We start from the raw sequence: 17,937 nt of genomic DNA, 5'->3' as shown, positions 1-17,937 counted from the left end.
CTTTTTCCTCACTCCTCATAGCTGAATAGCACCTGTAATAGAAATTACAGATCTCTCTCATCTTTCAAAGTAGGAGAACTTGCACAATCATTGGCCTATTAAATTCTATTTTAACCAACTAGGTTGTGTGTTTATATATATATATATATATATATCAGAAATACATAATAAGCTTCTCTAGTTTTGTGGAAAATGTTTGGGCTTTTAGGATGAGCCTGAAAAGAATAAGATTTTCAATTCCAGTTCTCCACAGCAGATGTCCTACAATCTTTCGATGTTTATCTGGTTTAACACATCAGGCTGTACAACCTCCTAAACATGCAGTCAAGGTCTACAGTCTCCATCTGGTGACCAGGGTTGCTAAATCCATTTCCAGCCCAAACGCAACAAAAACTCTCAACATACTTAAGGCAGCTGTAATAAACTCTAAATGTTAACTCTTTCTGAATCTGTTAAAAGAGTGAATCTATGCATAATAAACATTGCAGATCCACGTTTCAAAAGATAAAGTTGCTCTAGTATTTCTGCATTACAATAATTGTAATGAGCTTTGGATTATCATGTTTAGACAAGGGCAATCCACACCTTTAGGTCCAGATCACATTTCTGTAATATGTTTTTGTATATTTCTCACTTCGACATGAAAATCCAGTTAAATATTTCACAGTAAAGGCCTTCAGGCCAACACATTTCATTGTAGTTTATTTGAACTCTTAACCCCATTTTGGATGCTCACTGTGACACTGAGAAATATCATTTCACAGTGACACTTTATTAACCAGTGAATATATCTCCCTGATGATTTTAACTTTGACATTTTCTCCACATTTCAAAACAAATTAACCAATGGCATGTAAAAGGATACTCGTATCTGTTTACTTTCCTATTATTAACTTTCTCGCACATGACAATAATGTTTTTCTAATAATACTTTCTAAAAAAATATCTTAAATTCTGTGAAAATCAGCCCAAATTTTAGTAACCCATTCCAAGCTTTTTTTTTTTTTAAGTCAACTAGATAAGAAGAGACTGGTTCTGACAGAAATCCAGTTAGTCAGGCAACACTATTAATGGCAGTTATTTGACTGTAGTATACTGAAGCAGAGATGGATCTAAAATCCTGTTAACAGGAGAAAGATCTGTTAAAAAAATTTGTTTTGGTTTCCTTTTACACACCTGCATGATAATGTTACACACAACAACCCCGTAAAGCCACTGAGTAAAGTTAATTTGTTTACCTTGTTTCACATATAGGATTACACAACAGAATAACACAACATAATTAGAATTAGAGCCCCAACAACATGGAATTTTGAAGGCAGACATCAAGATTGATATTGGTGGCTTTAAAAAAAACAAAACAAAAAAACAGATAACCCGTATATTGGCAGATATCAGATATTGGCCAATATCTGATGTCTATCGGCAAGAATATGTAAAAAATTTGAACATGGACATACATGGGATAGGCACAGTCTATCCCATGTAGACTGTGCCTATGAGACGGATACACAGTCTACTTTTAAGGGTATGCCTAAAACTTTCCTTTTTGATAAAGCTTATAGTGAGAATGGCTCAGGTTTTCCTATCTCTATAGTTATGCTGCTATAGGCTTAGAATGCTGGAGGACATAGGGACCTGTTTTCATCATTCTGCTTTATTCAATCTGTATTCTTTTATTTTCGCTTTTATGTTAATCCTATGGTATATAGTGCTTAATCTAATGAAAGAAATAACATAATAAAAAAGATAAACATGGTTTAAATATATTGTGCAGGACTACAGTACTCTGAGCATGTCCGATGATGACGTCAAACAACATGTAAAAAGCATGAACTTGTCTCCGAAAAGTCATAAAAAATGTTTTAAAGAATTGTATTAGCATTTTTTTATTTATTTAAGGATAGAAATAAGTACTTTTAGAACCATAACTACATTATTTATGGCGATCTGTATGCCTCAAAATGCACAAATGAGGTGATGGTATGGCTCCTGCTTCTGGTACCGATCGGGTAGTGACGTCTAATTTTCAAAATGGCCGAGTGCAGTCATTTTTTTAAGAATTGATGATTATCGAAGTGTAATAGGTGTGTTACACAGAAATATACTGTGGAATAAAATGGTGTGAGAGATGTGATGATGAGGAAACCAATCCCCCACAATGACCTTTTTTTTAATTTTTGTTTTTTTTATAACAGCCTATAAAAAACATTATTTCTCTAAATAAAATCTGGATTCATGGTATACTATAGGTAGTTGCCTCAAACTTTATTTATATTTTATGTGATAGAAACAGAAACTAACATCCTTGTTTGTGCCACAAGCTTGGCCAATAAATCAGCCTGGTATGCAATTTTTCAGTCACTGAATAAACAGTAACAACACTGCACACTGTTCCACTTCGTTTTGCACCATCTGATGTCAGTATAGGCAGAATTTTTCATGGAGAACAACTTTATATCCCCCCAATTTGGAATGAGGCTAACATGGGTGGTCAACGCCAACTTACAAAAATTTGGAGGTGTGCGCCCCTAACGCAGATGTACGCACACAGGGGCGGGGCTCTCATGATTGTATATACCAAACTTTACCCAGGGACTGAACTATAACTCAAACACAGATCACACATGCAAAAAATTTGTTTTGGTGAGGAGGTGCTGCACATAGACAACTAAAAATACAGCTGAAAAACCGTGGAAAACTAAGAACATGAAAATAAAAAAAATAAAATAAATAGCAGTGTGAAAAATTAGGAAATGCAGTAAAAAACAGATGAAAATACATAGCTATACTCTATCTGAGCCTGGTTAATAATCTATAAAGCGACCCCTTATTGTTCCTATTTCTTCTTACTAATAATACATTATAAACATGTCTAACACTGAGATTAATCTTGTGACTCAAATATAACTAAATAAATAAACAAAGATCTGGTTCTACTGTTACTCCTAAAAGTAATGTAATACAGGAGATATAGTATCAATATCTCTTGCATTATTATATTTTGTCTAAGTAAAGATGAGTGATACCAAAACACTAAAGCATAAAATGCTTAAATGTAGATCCCTACATCCTCTTTTAAAGATGTATATCATTCAACTGAGATCAGAACTAAAACATTATACATTTAGCAAATTAATGTGGATATAATGACACAATATAAATAAAGAATAAGTTGATTTGTCCTAGTAAAGCATTGCTTAGTTTTAAGATGTTTAATATTTACTGTATGTAGGAGCAGCAGAAAAGAAAATGATCTGCGAAATAACTCCACTCTGGTTCAGAATCTGATATAGCTAAATTATATTCCTAATTATACCAGCATAAAGTCTCATCGTGTTGCACAGAATGAATAAAATGTAGACGTTGATTAAAACATTATCTGACAAGATTAGTGCGGCTCCAATCGAACCCAGAGGGAGCAGAGTATTGCAGTCTACAACCAAAACAACAATCGCAGCAAAGAGAATAAAATCACAAAATTGGTTTAGGAGAGCAACTGTGCCACAACTGTAGCCCCCCCAAACACCCCCCCACCCCCTTCCAGCCGCTCAGCCAAGTCTTTGCAGAATGATAAACATTGGTTCAGCTCAAATTAAGATGGGAACATGAAAGGACCTGAGGCTGAGGGGGAACAGGGGCCGTGGCAGATCACTCCTCATTTCTGCAGAAAAACAGAAATAAATCCCCTTCCCCCTGAGAGAGAGAGAGAGAGAGACAGACAGACAGACAGCTCCTCTCTGTTCTTCATAACACTTGTGCTTCCCAGCAGCGCCTTTGATTGAGCCACATTTGATAAAAAATATTCCAAATCAGTTTTCCTATTTCCAGTCAACCAGAATCTGCTAAATAGATATGAAGCACTTTAATGGCTTAATCAGCCTTGTCATCTACCCACCGGGTCTTCTCAGATACGTCATTTATGATCCAACAGCCACAAATTCTGATATTAAACAACCACAACGAATAATTAGGCTGAAGCTATTGTTTAAATTCATAAAGGTCCTCTTTGCATTGTAATGAGAACAGCATTTTATTATTTAGGTAACATATGATCCAACAAATACGGCAGACAATATGCTAATTCCAGATTTGCATGTGGAAAAATAAAAACTGTGGGAAGATTGTAAGAACTAAGACTAGATCTACTCTATGTTTGCTAACCAAAAGTCAATAGTGACTCTATTTTAGTGTGAGGATTTTAACACTGCATGAAACTAAAAGAAAAAGATTGCGTTATTTGTGTTTCCCCCTTTGCTCCATGACAATCACCATGGCAGCTTTATCAGGCCGAGACATGCATTAGGAGGGACAACTCTTCCTGGTCACTGGCTCATGAACAAACCACAAGCTGGCTTCTTCTTTTTTCTTTTTCCTTTTTTTCTTTTTTTACAGCCTCACCAAAGTGGCTGCAAGACAGGTTCTTTGATTCTTTATGACGGCCATCTGGAGAGCTTTTTGTGTTTGTATTTGTTTATTCAAGCATTACAGTCAGATTTATCATTTTAGACCTTGTCCTGATGAACAGTAAGTAAGCCTCTGTAACATATTTTCTTAACCTCTAAGGTCCCAAGTGTTCTAATGAAGTTTGTGTTCATAATACATGCTGCAATCTAATTACGTTTTTTTTTTTTTTTCACCAATTAAAAGCTGTATTTGAATAAATCTGGAATTAAAATTAAACAAAAACTTTGGGAGATTTGATCAGAAATGTAAGTATCAAAACACCTGTTTTTGTTTGTTTGTTTGTTTGTTTTTTTCAAAGAGATAATAGGGATAGAAAATAGAAAAAAGAAGAATTTTTGTCCCTCAATAGACCTTTTAGAAATCTGTAAAAGGCTATAAATATTTGGAAACCCTAAATCCACATTACCTGTACAAAGATGTAGGCAGCTGAGGTAAACTTAAGCTAATTTATAGTGGTTTTATTATACCTAGGTATATACTTAGGTATTTTGTCAACAGGCAAAAGTTGGCACATATTGGCACCATCTACAAACATGGAAATTTCCCACCATTTTTATTTTGTCATACATTGTATGTATGTCATCTCTGATTAAACCCATTTCTGATTAAAAAAATAGCCAAATTCTAGGTTTTACTGCAAACCATTACTAATGGCCATAAATCTAGTTTGGTATTTTACAAACTGTTTTTAGGCAATTTTTGTGCATGCTATTTATATATTAAGTTATATTTAGCAACCATTTTTCTATTTATTAATTGTATGGCAGCTCTCTTTTAAGTATAGATTTTGTAATCTCAATGGTATATTTCATTGTTAATTCAAAGCTTTAATAATAATAATAACAATATATTATTAGAAATTTTTTCTAATGGCTTCACATACTTCAAGCCAGCACGCCTACCTGTTCATTGCTATTTAAGTCCCTTTTTTACATTTACCTCATAATCAAGTCATGTTTCCTGTTTTTTTCAAAATGTAATTAAGTAAGGTGAAAAAAACCCTTTGGAAGTATTCAGTCCAGAAAACCGTTACATTCATTGTCAAATCACAAACCTTTGCCTGCAGCTGCACAGTCACACCACCTGTTAAGGTCTCCCAGCAGGCTTTAGCACACACCCAAACGCAGCAAACACAGAAATGACTAACTGTCTCGGGTGTCTGATGCATACAAATCCAACAGCTGGACTTTAACAGCCCTTCTAATCAAGAGGGATTCCCGCTATAAAATGCAAACACCTGCGCTATGAAATATTGAAGACCTCTTTCATAATGTTACTATCTGATTTTTACTGGACTCTAAACTCATCATGATCTAATAGTATGATGCAGTTATAATAAGTCAATAATTTGTCAGTATAAAATGCCAAATGCATCATTATAATAAAGGTCTGATTAAGTAAAATACCGTATACATACTTCATCACTTCCAACATGAACAGCATAGAATGTCTCAGTGAATGTCACTTCTAACCCATTCCACTCTGGTCTTAGCTGTAGGTCCGTCCTGTTGCTCCCTAGAGTCTAAAGTTATTTTTTTCACCTCCAATACCTCTTCTCCCAGGATTGCCCTGAATTTAGATCCATGTAAATGGTATGTACTTATATAGCGCCTTTATTTAAGTTAGGAGACTTGACCAAAGCGCTTTACACTACATTCATTCACCCATTCACGCACAGACTCACACACTGATGGTGGCAAGCTACATTGTAGCCACAGCTGCCCTGGGGCTCACTGACAGAAGCGGGGCTGCCGTACACTGGCGCCACCGGGCCCTCTGACCACCATCAGTAGACAATGCAGGTGAAGTGTCTTGCCCAAGGACACAACGACACTGAAAGTCGGAGTCGGGGCTTGAACCGTCAACCCTTCGATTTCAGGGCAAACTCCTACATCCAACGCCACTGTCGCCATTGTATACTATCAATTCTCTTTGCAACTGAAAAGAAGCATCTCTACACCATAATGCTTCCATCATAATGCTTCCATCAAAAAAGAATATTTTTATGATTTTTGTCTATAAATGTTCTCTAGTAAATAGGGAAGTATGCTTACATGAATAAAAAAAAAAAAGACAACCAAGCATTAAATGCCTTCCTCTTTACCACTATCCAGAACTTTGTTCTGGTCTATCACATAAAATCCCAATAAAATACAAACCAGCACTCTATGTAAAGATTCAACATTATTCTGTGATACCCATAAGGAGTTTCTAGGACCAGTTTATGAGCCTATAGATGAAGTGTGGCATGTGCCCTTCATTTCAAGTGCACCAACACTAAGGCGCTTGCATCATGTAACAAAACAAATATGCTGGCACTGGGGGTAATGGAGCGTCTAGCTTCATTTTCCAGCACCGCGGTTATGTCTGCCTCCTCCCTGCACCGGCTCCAGGAGGACCCAGCGGCTTAACAAGCCTCTTGGGGACCTAGACGGTAGAGTGGAGATGCTTTTTCCTCAGGACTCCGTCTGGCTGCCACAGACAAACACACACGAATGTGCAAGGCTGAGGCAAACAAGTGGTTTTAAAGAATGTACATTCAAGAGACTTTAAACGCAGTTTTTCCCCTACGCAAAAAGGGGATACTCTAAAACAGTAAGTCAAAAATGAGAAAGTCCTTAATAACCCACAAGTCAAATTAAAAGGACCAAATGAAGCATTACCATCTCTGCAAAGCTGCAAAGGTCAACAACTTTTACCGTGTGCCAGGAGAAAATAATTAGAATCATTAAGTATTTCTTGGTAATTAATAATCCAAAATGTGCCAATTGGACGAAATGGTAAAAAAAAAACAGTAATAATAGGAAAAGTCAGAGGACTGAAAAGATGTCTACACTTCATTCAGTTATTCACCTATTCAGACACTAGATGGATGGATGGATGGATGGATGGATGGATGGATGGATGGATGGATGGATGGATGGATGGATGGATGGATGGATGGATGCTTTGAAAAATTTTTTTTTTTTTTTTCCAGTCGGGCAGACTACATGGGAGTACTTTAGGCTCATTTTTGAGCAAAGTACCTTGTTAATCAAAGATATATAGAGAAGTTAGAGCAAGAGGGAAAAAAGCAAATGTATGTATCAGAAGCCCCCCCATAAAAGAAAAAAAAGTAGGATAATTTATCAAAATGATAATGCTATGTTTTGTGTTCCTGCTGTTGCCAACAGGAGAGTGGACATTTCACAAAAGGAATCTAATTAAATACCTGCGAGTTTCAAATAATTTGCATACAAACAGAATAATCACAACTGTGACCAAACAAGAATACTTGATGTGCATCCCTAATTAACATAATCGGTCCTATTAGCCCTTAAAAAAAGTGTTGTATATGTTGCTGTTTGGTGAATATTCTTTTGGTTTTTTTGCATGTACTTACTTGTTCAAAAATAAACATCTATTTTAAGCCAAGCCAAGCAGAACAAAATCTATTAGCTAACAATATGACAATGATACAAAAACATGAGTTTTCAGAACAGAAAAGGCAGCAAAAGTTCTTCACAATAAAGCGGCTTTAAGACAGCAAAAGATAGGTCATAAATACAGAAACATTTGCTATTTGTAAAAATAAAAATGGAAATCAGATAGGAAGCATTTATGAAAAAACTATCCCTCCCTTATTCCTGTTTTCCCAGCAAACTTTAAGTCTCTCCCAGATCTACTTAAGGAATCTTTAACTGAAGAAGCGCTTACAGAATGTAGACATGGCAACCTAAGACTCAGATTCAATAGGTACGTTAGGGATTGTGTAGAAGAATTCAGATATAACATTGTTGAAAAATGCTTGTAAGGCAAAAATAGAGCAATCTGTCCGTTTTTCTGTGCTTAGTGGGATGATTATTAGTCTTTTTGTCAGCCTGACCTGTATGACTCACATGCGTTTAGTTGGTTATTTAAAAGTGTCGTTGGTAGCATCATCTCCCCGGTACAAGTACTTTAAACTATCAAATCTATGTAGAAGCCCGCTTTCAGCCAGCTGACTGGTAGGGGGCAGCAACAGGTGGGAAGTCACTGCTTTGTTACACACAGCCAAGAAAAACAGTTGACACTCCTCCACTTTGTCTTGCAGTTTATTAAACCACAGCTGTGGTTTGGTTGGTCATTTCAGCAGATTTTAAAAGCATTACTTTTTAAAATCTTTGTCCACTTCAATACACGTAACCGTCAAACCGCTAAAGAGTAAAACACCAATAATCAACTGGGTTTGCAATAAGCCCTTGAAAATATTCCAGCAAACACCCATTTACCTTCACAGATCCGGTCCAGTCTCTGTCTCTTTACTTTATGTTTGTCAGTCAGGGACATGGCGTCAAGCACTGCTCGGCACGGCACGCTGTGGGGGGGGAGGACCTCTCCTCCGTCTCCTCCTCCTCCTTCTTCTCCTCCTCAGCCAAAAACAAGGTTCAGACTCCTAGTGCACAGTCAGCGCTGTTCCCCGGGGCATTCCGCCTCGGCACATACACCTACAAACACAAAACAGCTTGGTTAAACACAAACATGCACTCAAAAAGATGTACACATTATCATTGTAGAAGCACAGCAAAACGCTGACTTGGAAGGCACTAAAGAGTCCTCGACAACAAAGTTCCGCTTCTTGTTCACAAAGAGCTCCAGGCAGCAGATGCTGAAAAATCCCTTAATCACACACACACACACACACACATTCCTCACTCTGTGGCGACAAAGGGCACAGTTTGCTCTAGAAAAAGGACAAAACTTTGACACTTTAGAGCACTTCCAGTTTTTCCCATTTAGCAAATGTATGTAAAACATCTGACTCAAGATATCAGTATTCAGTTACATTTGAAATCTTTATTAAAGATAAAAATTATGCAACAAATCTTGCAATTTTATGTGAAGGACATACTGGTATGCAAAACTAAACATTTAAAAAGATGAGTCTGTCCCAGAAAATGAAATGTAGTGGCAAACCCAGGCCAATAGAGGGTACTTAAATCAACTTAGAGTGCAGATAATTATAGTTTCTATAATTGAGAATGTAATTAAAAACTGTGCATTTTAGCACTTTGCACCTTTGGAAAACAGTAAATACATTATAGAAAGGCAATAAACACTATAGAAATCAGAATTATTTATTTTAGATTAGTTTGGCATTCAGAAAATACAAAATTCCAAATTAAAGGTATTTTAAACCAACAACAAATTATTTTTGATAAATAATTAGAATGTTTTATGTCCAGCATTGAGCTATGACCCCCCTGAAGGGGGTGCAGGCCCCAAAGGTCCATTGATTATCAAAGTGGCTGTTTATTAAATCAGGTTTACATTAGTAAAAATGGAACAGTAAGTGGAAGAAAAAATACACTTATAAAACAGTGGGCTCGTTAACTTTACAATTACATTCCCATATACTGAGTAAATTCAATAAACAATAAGTCTGATCTTTAGTTTGCTATTTCTTATTATTTCAGAGGCTTTTTAAATCAGTAAATATTCCTTTTTAAATGCAAATGTAAGTAAAATTCTTGCTTAATTTTCTTTCTGCTTAAACATTATTCAAATTAAGAAGAATTTACATTTAAAGATGTACGTATAATTTTACTAGATTTTTCAAGAATTAAAAAGTAAACCAAAATTACATTTTATATCAACCCTTTATTTTGACGACCTTGTCTAATTGTTTTGCGTTTTATTTAACAGTAGTTGGCTGCAGTAGAATTCATTTATGTAAGGGTCTCTGGGGTTTTTCTGTTGTGTCTGTTATAGAGACAAATGTTGCTTGGACAACCTGTTTTGCTGCAAACCTTTGAAAATTTCTCAATCAAGATGACTAGCATCTTGATTGAGGTGAAGGAGGTGAAGGATCATTTCTCCTTACCGGATGATTACCCCTGATGGTATTCAAGCCAAAGACCTAAACCAGAAATATCCTTCTTGTCCTTTCTCGGAACTTGTTCACATTCTTCTGGACCTCTGGGGTACAGTCTGAAAAGCCCACTGAATCAAACCCCCACAGATCCATGCTACCCCCCCTTCATCTCTCAAGTAAGCAAATCCATCAGTTTTCAACCAACTTCTTCCTGATCAGTCTGCTTTCTTCCCTCAGACCAACCAGAAAGTTTAACTGACTTCCTGCAGTTCTCCGATTCCGGATTCTTGCTGCTTTTTGAAAATAAAACATTAAAACTCATTGATTTGCCATGTGATTATGCATGTGGGTCAAAAAAGTACAAACAACATGACAATTTGGGAAAATCAGACTGAAAAAATTTGGAATACATATGGTTAGTTTGTCACACCTTAATGTGTGATATACCTGATATATCACATTAAATTTTAAAAACGGTGAAAGTGCACATAGGGTATGAGTGTTTTTTAATTGTTTTTTGTTTCTGTATTTCTTTAAAAAATGGGACATGGAATAAAAAAACAATATTACAGCGAAAGCTGTCAAAATCCCTCAGTGGCTCAGGTTATCATGAGCTATCTCTATAGTTGTGCTACTATACACTGAGCCTGCTGGAGGACATAGGGACTACTTTTCCATATTCTTCTAGATTCTGCTTTTTTCTCCAATTCTGCGTTATTAATGAGTTCAAATTCTAAATTTATGTTCTCTATACTTGTTCTCGTTATAGTAGTGTCATCTGGCTTGGCACTCCGTTAAGTTGTGACACATTCTAGAAGGAGGCATCAGCTGGGCTGCTCCCATCCACAAATTCCAGCATAGATGATAAGTTTTAAATTAACAGTAGATATAGCTATGAGCTCAGCTTTTACCATGACAAACTTTATGTGCTCTTTCATTCTTTTGACATGAAACCAGCTCAGAACTCTTCTTGTTGACTGCTTCTTTCCTTGACAGAGCCACCTATGGAACTAGTTTACATTAAACAACGAAAGTATTTATGGATCAGTGCTTCTATGTTCCTTTTATGTGTCTGCTTCTGTCTCTGTTAATCCCCAGTCTACCTTGGCTGAAGGCTACCCACAATGTGCCTGGCTCTGCTGGAGGTTTCTCACTGTTAAAAGGAAGTTTTTCCTCTCCATTGTCTCCGCATGCATGCTTGGTGTGATGGATTACAACAGAACCAACAACACAATGCAACTGATAGTCTTCTTTCAATACCTGCTCATTCAGGAGGAATGAATCCTCCATCAATTCTGGTTGACTTTATTCAATCAGCTGGGATTTCCAAAAGAAACATTTTCAACAATTTGTTTCATTTAATTGGGCTGTCTCTTTAAAGTGCCTTCAGATGACATTTAGTGTATTGATATTATATAAATAAAGTAAATTCAATTATTTTATAAGGTAACTTCCACCTCACCCTAACAATGCAGGACTGTGGCCCAGCATACTAACAGCTGCAGGACGACCTCAATGTGCCCATCGGCGTCGCCAGACCCCATTTACTGGGGCACGTGCCCCAGTATAAATGAGCTGTGCCCCAGTATAAATCTCATGAATATTTGCAACAGTATTACATTTTTTTAATGCATCAATTTAGATATTTCTAACGGGAGGAGACGTATATTTCTACTCAAATGCGGAGCAAGTGTGTTGTTAACTCCAAATTGAGGATGTATTAGCGCCCCCACGTCAGCGCATGTCACTGCATGAACTGCAGGTAAATTAACGCGCTGCTCTCAACTGAGTTGGATGGGACACTGTGCGGCCACGACGCATTTTTAGTTCTGGTAATGTTTCTTACCTGTCAATTTTATTATTTTCCCAGTGAAACCAGATGATTTATAGGCTACTAACTGAAAATTACTGCATTGGTTTGTAGATGGATATCAGGAAATTCCTCACACGAAGCAGAGACAGGGAATCAGTAAAACAAGATGAGAGAGGGAGGTAAGGTCCCGTAATGAATTAGTGATTTAATGTAACCAGTTACATTAGGAACGTTATAAGTAATATGATAGATATTTACATAATTATAAATTTACGTTTTTTTTTATGTTTGCTGTAGAGAATGAGAATGCAGGTGCTGGAGTAGGAAAGGGAGGAGGAGGCGAGACTGACAGGCAAGAGACAGGTGAAGGACAGGAGAGACAGGACCATGAAGGTGATGAGGATGCAACAACCAGCTTCCACAAACAAGAAGGGGACATTAGTGACTTAGGGGGAAAGCATGATGGTCCTAAACAAGTGAAGTTGTCCCACCATCCCCAGCACAAATTTGGAGTAAAAAAACATTAATTTAATTCAAAATGGTTTGAGCTTTTCCTGGTTAAAAAAGAAAGCCTTGTTATCAAGGATATGCAGTGTGTTTTCAACTTGCTTGATAACATCATATTCCCAACACTAACGCAGGTCATCCAGATCTCCCTCACAATCCCAGTCTACAGCTGGAGTTGTGAAAGGTCTTTCAGTGTGTTGAGAAGGCTCCACACTTGGCTGAGGTGCACAATGGGACAAGACAGGCTCCATCATCCTGCTATTTTATCAGTTGAAAAGGAAGAACTTTCTAAGCTGAGTCACAAGTGATTGACCACTTTGCAAAAATGATAAATATGAGGTACACTTTAATGTTAAAAAAATAAAAGGAAAACTTAGCTCAGGACGAGTTAAAATTTCCCCCGAACTAAAACTCTGTAACCTAGGAATTAATGATTACTTCAGAATGTGTATAAGGAAACTTTTTATTTGTCAAAGTTGTTGATGTCTTATTTTTTATAGCTGCAATGTTGAAAATGTTCATGTTTGTTAAAACAAATATGCTCTTATACTCATTAATATCTCAACTGGTAATTTTGGTAGGAATGTATCAGGGTTGGGCAGTGTGCTTGTCTGTATTTATGTATGGAAGGAGGGGCATATGCGGTAGGGGGCCAGTGCCCCAGTAAAGCTTTGTGCCTAGCAACGCCCCTGAATGTGCCATTTCCTTTTTGAGCCCCTCCTCCTTGTGCTTCAGTTGTCCATCTTTCTGTGGAGTTGCAGCCTCTGTATTCTCACAGACAGTCATCAATCACTGGGCCATCTTCCAGGTACATGGTTGTGTGTATGTGTGAGACATGAGAATGAGTGGCAGTGGGTGGACTGTGGAAAAAGTGTTAATAGTCAGTATGGCCCACTTGTCATAGACTTTCTCTTTTCTTGTGCTGTGTTTATCTCTCCAATGAGCAGAATAACTCAAAGCATCCTCTCATCACCTTTCCGTTCTACGATTCAAACAAATCCCGATTCCTTTATAGAAAACACATGATGCCTGGCACGATCTGTTCAAAAAGCTAAAAAGAATTAAAACTACAGTTTGTAATGAAGCCAGACATGCTTGAAAGGATATTCGAAAAGGAGGGATTGTTGGCTGTGTGTTAAATCCAAACACAAAGGTCACTCACACATGAATCCTTATATTTAAGAGGCATTAGAAGTCAGATGATCGATAAAGCTCCCTGCCCCCGTGGCCTCTAACTCGCTGAAATAGAAACGTTTTGTGCACAGCGTGGAAAGAGGATAAATGTAGAAATCCATATCTGTTATGGGTTAGTCTGTGGGGTGAAACCATGCTTGGCCGCAAAGCAATCTTTGGGAAATAAACTCTTCCCAATATTAGTAGATTGACAGAGACCACTGTCTGAGTATGAGCAGGGTACCGAACACAGCCCAATAGATAAATGAAGACAATAAAAGAGCTACAGTAGACATAAAGGGATTACAGCCATCTAATATTAGTAATTATTGTATGATTCTCCAAAAAAATAAAGCCCCAAAAAACAGTGCATACGTTAAAAGAAACTGTGGTTAGTACTTGTTGTGGTCTACGAGTGACAAGGGTTGTCACGATACTAAACTTTTTACCTCGATACTAAGGAAAATATTCGATACTCGATACCATTTTCGATACCACAAGAATAAAAACAAAGACTCCAAAATTCAACAGAAATTTTAATTAATAATAAAAATACAATAAATAAATACAATAAACAAAAATTATGTTTTGAGGTTGTATGCTGTGCATAATATTAAGCAAGCTTGATAAAAAAACGTACAAAATTAAAATTAAGTTTTCCTTACTTGGCTATGCTTTGCACACATGACACTAGCCAAACCGGTTAAGAAACAAAAATAATTTTCAGCAGCTGCACCTGTTATAAAAAAAAACTGTGAAACTGAGAAATGCACAGAATTATTCATTCACACAGTGTTCTGAAAGGGCATTGTCCTCTATTCTGCACTTTAGATGAATGACTGTTTAGGTGCCACTGGTGGTGGCACTGTATCGATACTTTTGAAAATGAGTATTGTATCCGGATACACTGTAGGGTTGTCAAAAGTATCGATACTCAAAAAAGTATTGATACGTTTGACAACCCTACGAGTGACAAACATCTCTTGTATTCACCAAATATCTGGACTATTTCTGCTGTCAAAAAAATGTGTTGTAAAATGTGTGGTGTTTAGTGCTGGTCATAAAAACAAACCATTGGAGAGGCAACACCCCACCAAGGAAAACAAGTTGGCGGCAGCATTATAATCTGACACTTCTTTAGAAAAATACATGTTTTTGTCAACATCCATTCATCTTCTCCCAGTTATTCTGTCAGGGTTGCGGTGGGGCCGGTGCCTACTTCCAAGTGTTATATGGGTGAGAGGTGGGGTACACCCTGGACAGGTCACCAGTCTGTTGCAGGCCAGACAACAAAGGCACACAACCATGCGCACACACTGACACCTAGGGACAATTTAGAGAAGCCAATTAACCTGACAGTCATGTTTTTTGGACTGTAGGAGGAGTATCGTGACGATCCTACCACCTTCTGACCTTATTATTAACACTCTGATGCCTCTGATTAGAGAATACTGAAATAACAATCTAGAAAAATCCCTTGACCAAGACGAAAGACCATCACAAACTCAAAACACAATCCGGCGATTGATGTAAAATTTCAGAAAAAGGGGTAAAGAATAAGAAGAGTTGTCTAAGAATCAAGGCACAGCTGTCAACAGTTTTAACAAGAAAGGGAATTGTTTGGTACAACTATTTCAAATGAAACAGCTAGGGCAGCAACTAACGATTATTTTACAAATCAATGAATCTCTCCACTGGTTTTCAATTAATCAATTAATAATCTAATAGCAAAAGGGTCCTTAAAGAAATAATTTTTTTTACAAAATAAACCAGGTGAAACAAAAAAATTCTACTTGCGGAATTCTGTATAGAGCATACTGGCAGACAAAAATGTTTTTCTTCTTAAATGCAAAATGTTTCCTTTTTTTCCAATTTTGGTATAATTGCTGCTCAAGTGGGTTTCTCTGTCAGCTAAAGGCACGTTTTAGAGTCTCTACACTCCAGTTAACGATTAATCAATTACTAAATTAGTGCATGATTATGTCAATAATCGATTAATCCGCTTAATTGTTTCAGCCCTTGAAACAACAATAATGCACTTAAACACCTTATCCTGTATCCACACTGACCACCAAAGACTCCACATGGAGAGTGACGGCCTAGTTTTAGGTTAGGTCATAGAGCTTGGAATCCTGAGGTTTTGAGCTCGAAATCCATTGTCTGATGCCCCATGACTGAACATAAACCTCAGAACAGCCAAAGAAGATATTCTGTTAAAAAAAAGGAACGAAAATAATCCCTCTGAATTCTATAACGAAAATTTGTTAGAGGTCAAAGGGCACCTTATCTGACCCCAAAAAATAGTGGCTATAGAATAGATCATTGGTGTGTTTTCAAAGGGAGGTTTAATAGAAAAATGTACGAAGATAACAGAAGGATGATATCAAAAACACAGCCAAGACAAAAACTTTGTTTCTAAGAAAAAAATAAAGCTGCAAGAAATGTTCTGCCCCTGTCTTGACCTGAATACATTGGGGGGAAAAAACAATGAAGGAATAAAAGCTCTATGTTTCATGGTGGCATCGACAGAGTTTCTTAGATAGCTTGTCTAAAAGAATTGGCCTAAATCCCGTCTGAACCATGAGTCTCAACATAATAGAGGTCTCCATAAATGGTGAATAAAGGCTTTCATGCTTTTTTTTTTAAAGAAAAATGTATTAAGTGAGTTTATTACTTTTTCTCCTAGTCAGTCCATTTTATTTCACCTAGTTATGGATATGAATGGTTTAAATTTCTGCAGTGTGAGCACTAGATGGGTTGCTAAAGACTTTTGAGGAGAATTTCATGTCAATTGCAACTTAAAAGAGACACTTTCAACCCTTTTTCCATTCTCTGTGAAGCATTCACCCAAAGGGCCTAGCCTTGCTAATTTAGGGGGAAAACAATAGTACATTTTAAATAAAGTAATTGGGAATAGTATTCTCTCATCATGACGCTATTATATTTATTGAGACTGTTGTTTTAGCAATCCATAATCAGAATAATTTACCCATTAATTAATTTACTTTCATTAAAAAAAACATAATTTTTTTTTGTAAAAACAAAATAGGCATAAAAAATGAGAGGTTTTTTTATTATGCAGCAAGGAATATTTCCTAATTCCCAACCATTTAGGACAGGATGAAGACATTCTGCATGGGACAGGCTACTGCAGTTATCATGTGATTAGATCTGTGTTCATCTGGCTAGAATTCAGAAGCATTAGCTTTTGTTTAAAAACAGAAATGAGCCGGTGATAAAAGCCAAAATGAATGCTGTGGATGGGTTTGGGAGGCTGAATAATTAAAAAGGCCACGCTATATGCCCGCTGTGTTTCGTCTCACACACACAAACACACACCCCCACACACACACATAGTACCCCTCAAAGAATGACACAATACATCTGGGGCCAGGGCGGAGAGGAGACTTCATCTTGGAAAGTAATAATTTTCCCCTCAAACACAGAGTAGTTTGTCAACTAATTGGGTGAATCTATAATTAATTTGGTGACATTAAGCCTTGGGGCTTGCTCCGGTATGTCTTGACTTTCCAAGGATGTGCAGAGTAACCAGTGAAGCCCCGAAGCTCAGAGCTGAAAGGCAATTTTTTTCTTCTTCTGATGCTTCATAGCGGCTGTTTCTGATATTTCTACATCTAAAAGCGACACATTTCAACACTTATCAGTTGTTTCCCTAATACCACAGGGAATCCTTATTGGGGATTTTCCTTCACAAAACATTTGAGTAAAGGATAAATCCAGAAAATCCACCCTGTTGCTGAACTACATTAAAAGATGATAGACACACTGGGAGGTTCTCCCCTTCTCAGGGGAGACAAATATCAAATCAAGAAGGATATAAAGAAAAAAGTTAAAGGCAAGACAGACGTTTAAAGATCCTGCTAGAATATGCAGTAGAACCTAAACCACAAGAAAAGCTTCTAATATTTGACATCCTCGTTCATTTGACTATTTGTTCAGTGGTCGGGATAAAAAAATATTCACAGCCGTTGTGGGTTTTTTCAATAAAACATAATAAATTAAATCAAAGTGTAAATCTTTAAAATATTAAAGTACAGAAACACATTTTCTGCACACATGTTCTCTATTTTATTCTGCAGCAATGCATCAGCATTTACAACCAATCAACCCTCAAGGGACAGAC

General features: G+C 36.9%; 1 long non-coding RNA gene across 1 annotated transcript in view; it reads right to left on the bottom strand.

Annotated features, from left to right (window-relative positions):
* Window positions 1–8,762: 8,762 nt before the first annotated feature.
* Window positions 8,763–17,937, bottom strand: part of LOC119781896 — a 68,093-nt gene continuing 58,918 nt past the window's right edge. The window contains exon 2 of the long non-coding RNA XR_005280616.1: window positions 8,763–8,933. This is a non-coding gene — a long non-coding RNA (uncharacterized LOC119781896). The remainder of the gene's footprint in view (window positions 8,934–17,937) is intronic.

This window comes from Cyprinodon tularosa, unplaced genomic scaffold (assembly GCF_016077235.1).
Source record: "Cyprinodon tularosa strain WSP-4 unplaced genomic scaffold, ASM1607723v1 ctg185, whole genome shotgun sequence".
NCBI classification, from domain to species: Eukaryota; Metazoa; Chordata; class Actinopteri; order Cyprinodontiformes; family Cyprinodontidae; genus Cyprinodon; species Cyprinodon tularosa.
The sequence above is the reverse complement of the archived record's forward strand: the minus strand, read 5'-3'. Positions and strand labels throughout refer to the sequence as shown.